Consider the following 6,504-nt stretch of genomic DNA (forward strand, 5'->3'; position numbering starts at 1 on the left):
GTTGTTGTTGTTGTTGTTGTTGTTTAAACAAGATTGAATGGAATAGAAGTAGGAATCTGAGAAGAATACATCTTTCCAACTGTAACAAGTTTTTCCATACCTTCAACCTTGGATGGGCTACACTTATCTCACCGTTGTGATACGAGCACATATCATGGAGCATTTGTGGGCAATCGAAGTACTAAATCCAATATTTGAGATAATTGGGCTTTAAAAGATTCTTCAATCGAAGAAAGAGTAGAATTAAGCTTCTCATCAGAAAGTGAAGGTTGTGAAGAAACAAAAACCTTCGATAATTCCACTTGAAAGTTGTTGAGTGAAGTTTCGATTCCCTTTAACAACTTCTTTTCTGACTAATTCTTGGTAATCAAGTCCTACTTGTATTCAACATTAAACGCATAAATATCTTCTATCAAATTGCAAGTAGTAGACAAAAGAACATAAACATTCTTCTTTATTCTTGTGCAAAAACCATCTATCTTTGTGACTTCTTTAACAATAAAGTCATGAAGTCCCTTAAATTTGAATTCCATTGACTCAATGGATGATTGTAGAACCTTCTCTGTCAACTCATGCCGTTCACAAGCAACATTCTTCACATTAGTTATATCATACTTGTAGACTTTACATTATTATACAACCTTTGTTGAAGATCAATAACAACACCTTGAACAATAGATTTCATCTTCTTCTCTTAAAGAAATAATAAAGATTCCACTTCTACTTTGCTAATAGATGAATAAATACCAGGATTACCATTGAGAAACTGGAAAATCATGTTGATCTTAGAATGGAGAATCTTATACTGCTTGCCAGACATAATGGCATGATCTTCTACATCTTCTTCCTCAGAGTTGAAGTCAATATCAACAAATTCAACACGTTCTTCTTCTTCTTCTTCAATGTTTAGAGTAGTATCTATAGACTGAGAAGAAAATAAGAAGTAATGGGTTATTGTAAAATACTATCAAGTTTTGGTGAATGCAAATGAGCTGTTGTAGCTTAAACAGTAGAAGGAGTTGGTGTAGTGTTAGTGGTGATGGTGAAATTTTCGAAGTATCCTTCATAGTATTCTCAGTATTATATAAGTCCTCAGGGATGTTTAAGTATTTACCCTCTTCCTTGTTGGATTTGATAGTAGAATCTTCAGGTGGTGTGACAATAGTCGACTTAGCAACATAAGTCGAAGGTGTTTCACTGGTTATGATGTTTGTGTCCATATAATATGTGTTCATAGTGACATCTAGGTTGCTTGTCTCTTTAAAATTTAATTGATAGAGGTATCCCTTCGTGGTTAAACATTAGAAATTTTCACTCATCATCTGATTATCATCACCAACATTGAATTCACTTTCAAACGTGGAATATCGAATAGTTTCTTGCACTTCTATATTGGTCTGCTCATCCTCAATTTCAACAACAAGTTATGCTTCCTCTTCAATAACTGGCTTGACAATCTTCTTAGACTTCTAGGTATTTAGCTTCGAGGATCGTGACTTCCCTTTTACTTTTAACATACCGGTTGCTTTTCGTTTCTTGGGTTGTTCTTCAGCAAATGAATCCTTAATTGCAACCCATTTTGGCTTTGATTTAGCTTTCTTAGTAGTAGAAACATGAGAATCAACACCCAATATTTTCATGTATGGAAGCAAATCAGGGTTCAAGTCTGCCACCAAATGAAGCATGACATCAAGAATTCGTCCAACAACTGGAAACTTAATAGGATCATCAACCACAGTCTTTGGAATTTGAAAATGAGAAAAATAAGCAACTTCAACTGCAACAGGAACTTGAATTCCATCTTCATTGTAAGCTTTGCGTAAAATCAAACTCCAAAAAGTAATCCATAACATAATCAACCTTCAACCCACAGTACAAGCCAACCATAACTTAATATAGTATGAGCTTTGTTTTCTCAAGACCATAGTTCCTCCTAGATAAGCATCGAACAGTAGCTCAAAAGAAACAACTCCAAATAATTGGCAAATCAGATTTTCAAAACTCGTTGACAACTGAAATAGGAGGATTATGTCCTATTTCTTTAACTATTTGAAAAACATGTTCATGAGTGAGTTCTTCAAAAGGACCTACAGAAGGTAACTGAAGAATTTGAATAAATTGCTTCTTGACCAACGTCTTCATGCATTTCTATTCCATCAGTACTGAATGTAATCGTATCAATATCCTTGTGAGGAACAGCTGTGGAACTAGCTATAGAAAACCATTGCATCAGAATAGCAAAGGAAAAAGATAAAGCATATGCAAGAATATAATCATTCATGCATTGAACCATCATCTTAAGTTCTTTAGGATAAGCCGATAATTTTGGATTAAAATAGACATTATTTTATTGGATCTTCATCTGAGGAATAGACTCAACATCATCAGTTGTATCAAATTGAGAGTAGACATGATGATCGTTGTTTGTGAGGATTTTGTAGAATGAATTTAAGGTTAGGGTTCTTTGAGAGAACTCAAGAATTAGAAAAACTGAATTGAATCGTCAAACACCCTTTTATAATTGGCATGAAATTTGAATTTGAATCGCTAACCAATCAAAACACACCATGTGCAAAGTAAGTAACTGAAAGGACAATGAGCTTTATTTGCCACGTGTAAACATAATTAGTGTTTGTTGATCAACAATAAAGTAAAAGTAGCCATATGTTAACATAAAACGGTTACTTGAACTCTATACCAAAACACGAATAAGAACTAGATGAAGAAGCGAACATCATCCAAACTTAGATAGTAACCAAGAACCATTCTTTGGTAGGTAAGGCTATGTCTCATTCACTTATGGGATTTGTAAGTGAATCATAAACAAAACTTTGTAGGATCTTGGTACAAGTTGGTATTACTCAAAACCTTAAGGATCCCAATGCAACGTGTTCCAAATGAAAAAGATAGAATCAAGATAAGAAAATTTTGGATAAAGTGTGATATCAAAAAAAGTTTGATATAAAAACAATACGATCTATGAATATATACTCTTTCTTTGATATCAAGAGAGAAATCAAAGTGCTTGTGTGGTTTCCCATGAATTGCAATCGAGTACATGTAGAGAAATATCAAAGGGCCTCTTTTAGTCAATCTTAAAGGTAGGCTTGATTTTCAAACATGTTTCCAACTTAACAGAAGAGCAATTAAATGTAAGAAAATACTTAAGTGATCATTGTAATCAACATCAAGTAAGCTTTGTTGAGATTTAAACATGAAGAAAGGTACATAAAATGATCAAATGGAAATCTCACTTCATAAAAAAAAAATAAGAAAGTTAGATCTTCTTGGGTAGAAATGACTTGGTATTAGAACATTTCACTAAGACCACACAAAAGAAATGAAAATGATATTTTGAAGATTCACATAAAGGTACATTAAAATACGAAGTGTCATTCGTCAATTCCTTGTGAAAATCTTGAACAATAAATTATTCACCATCAATTCCTTAAAATGCTTCCATTTGTAGGTCTCACTATCATCATGGTTAAAATGATTTGAAGATCATTAACACGGAATTTTGTCACAACCACATCCTAGTTGTTTTTTTACTAGAGATGTCTTGGGATATGTGTCATTATGTGTATAATGTGTAAGAAATTTAGGTAGAAAAATATTAGATAAAAGAATCATTGTACCTCTACTATATTAATAACCAATCAATCATCTCTTAAATCAATTTGAGAAGAGAAAAGTAGCTCAATGACTATTGTTAAGACAACCTATTGGGAAGAAAATTTTAGAAAAAGAATTGCATTAAGGCTTTTCAAACAAAGAGTTGATGAGGCTTGGACAACATGCTGCATGATGATTCTAAGGACACTTAACTAGTCAATAATAATAAAAAATTAACTTATTCCTTTGAACTTTGTTTTGGCATGTAGATGAAAAACACATGTTACAATGATATATGAAAATTTTAGATGAATAAGAAAATTTTAAACAAAAATGAATAAAATCTTTTTAAAATTTTCGAATTTTAGAAATAAAAGACAAAAATAAAAAAATCTTTTTGGATTTTTGTATTCTTAATGAAAAAACATAAAATAAAGAAAATCCTTTTGTCTTTTTGAATTTAGGAATTAAAAAAATAAAAGAAATAAAAGGAAATTCCACCAAAACCTTTGATTATTGATCAACTCCCTGAATGATTTAGAGCAAAACTCGAATACGAAGCTACTCGAAGCTCTATCTGTGAACGGTAACCGCTAAATGATCCAGAAACATAATCGACACAACATAAGAAATGAAGTCTACAAAACTTCAACATCAAAAACAAAAAATTATTAACTAGATTTGGGAACATAACATGCTTCCATCAACCCTAATCCATTTAAAATTCTCATGAAAGATTTTTCATTAAGAGGTTTTGTGAAAATATCAGCAAGTTGTTCTATGATTTTAACAAAATGAACTATGAGATTGCCATCCTCAACATGATCTTTGATGAAATGGAATCAAAGTGCAATATGTTTGGTTTTAGAATATTGCACTGGATTGTGACATATGTGAATTGCAGTCTCAGAGTCACAAAATAAAGAATTTTCTTCATATTGATTCCATAGTCATGCAATTGGCTTTGGATCCCTAACATTTGAGAAGTAAAAACATCAAAAACAATATACTTAGCCTCCGTTGTAGATATTGATACACTTGTCTACTTCTTCGACTGCGAACTCACAAGCTTCCCATCCTGAAATTGACAACCTCTAGTTGTACATTTTCAATCTAGTTGACAACCTCCCAAGTAAACTGTAACATCCCAAAAAGCATGATCAAAAATTTCATTTTTAAACAATTAAATAAACCATAGTTATTAAAATCATTCCATCAAAACATAAGTCATAGCATTCCAAGCAACAAATCAGATTATTGTATCAAAACATCAGAGTAATCATCCCATGATAAACATCATGGTGTGTGCAATGCAATCATCCTGAGCTATTCTCTTTGCAATTGGAAGTACTAGAAACCAAAATTGAAAATCCTAAGCACGAATTTAGTGAGTCTTCCCAAAATACCACATACCATACACATAATCTCATTTACTAGGCCCCTGACCCTTCATTGGGTTCTGCCCGACATCAGACAGAGTCCGACATTAGGCCCCGCCTGGCATCGAGCCCCGCTCTGTATACAGATCTATTTCTCCCAGGCCCCACCTGTCACTCGGCCCCACCCTCTATAAATATACAAAAAATAACATATAATCAGGCTAGCACATAAATAATCATACACAATACTATATATTCCAGTCCTAAGGCCTCACCTATCCAGGGCTCTGCCCCTACTCCGCTAATGATGAGATATGGAACCCCGTCCACACTCAGCTAGTGATGAGATACAAGACTCCGCCCACACTCACCTCCCCGCCAAGCACATACAAGTATCACAAAGAAAAAAATATAACTAAACATACATTCCTTCATCAGGTACCACACGACATCGAACCGGATTTTGAAAACATACATATAAACATTCCTCGGGCCCCGCCCGACATCAAACTGTAATCCGGAAAGCATTCAGACATTCCTAGGGCACCGCCCGAAAACGTATCATAATCTGGAAACACATAACATAAATACGGGCTGATATTTGTGCCTTCGATCCGCTAAAACAGGAGGAAACTCACCTCGCAAAGCTAAATTTCACGGATAGTCCTCTTGCTGGTAACTGACAGATCCCCAAACTGGTGATCACTCGACTCCCTGAGCTACCATTACCAAAATAGCACTTTGAAATATCCCAAAAATACAACCCAAAATTTTCGTTTTTAAAACATCATTAAATCCATCATTTCATTACCAGAGTATAAAATCATAAACTATGTGTTTCAAAATCTCACAATATCTATCACATATCAAATCTCATGTCAAATGCCATATCAAAATATCAGAGTAAAACTCCCCAGCTGAAGATTGTAGTGTGTTCCGTGAGATCATCCCAAACCCTTCCCATTGCTAGTGGAAGTACCTGAAACCAAAACTGAAAACTGTAAGCACAAAGCTTAGTGACCTCCCCCAAACTACCACATACTATACAATAATATATAAAGCAAATACCAGGCCTTGGCCACTGCATCGGACAGAAGTCCGAACTAACTAGGTCCTCACCTACTGCATCAGACCGAAGTCCGAAAGAACTAGGGCCTTGCCCGCTACATCGGACCGAAGTCTGGACTAACTAGGGCTTCACCCACTGCATCAGACCAAAGTCCGGAATAACTAGGGCCTTGCCCGCTGCATTGGACCGAAGTCTGGACTAACTAGGGTCACACCCACTGCATTGGACCAAAGTCCGGAATAACTAGGGCCTTTCCCGCTGCATCGGACCAAAGTCTGGACTAACTAGGGCGTTGCCCACTACATCGGACCGAAGTTCGGATTAACTAGGGCCTTTCCCACTTCATCAGAATGAAGTCTAGACTAACTAGGGCCTCGCCCACTGCATTGGACCGAAGCCCAGAATAACACTGATAACTATTGTCTCGACTATAATTTCCAC

This window comes from Lactuca saligna, chromosome 6, assembly GCF_052625555.1.
Source record: "Lactuca saligna cultivar CGN05327 chromosome 6, ASM5262555v1, whole genome shotgun sequence".
Classification (NCBI taxonomy): Eukaryota; Viridiplantae; Streptophyta; class Magnoliopsida; order Asterales; family Asteraceae; genus Lactuca; species Lactuca saligna.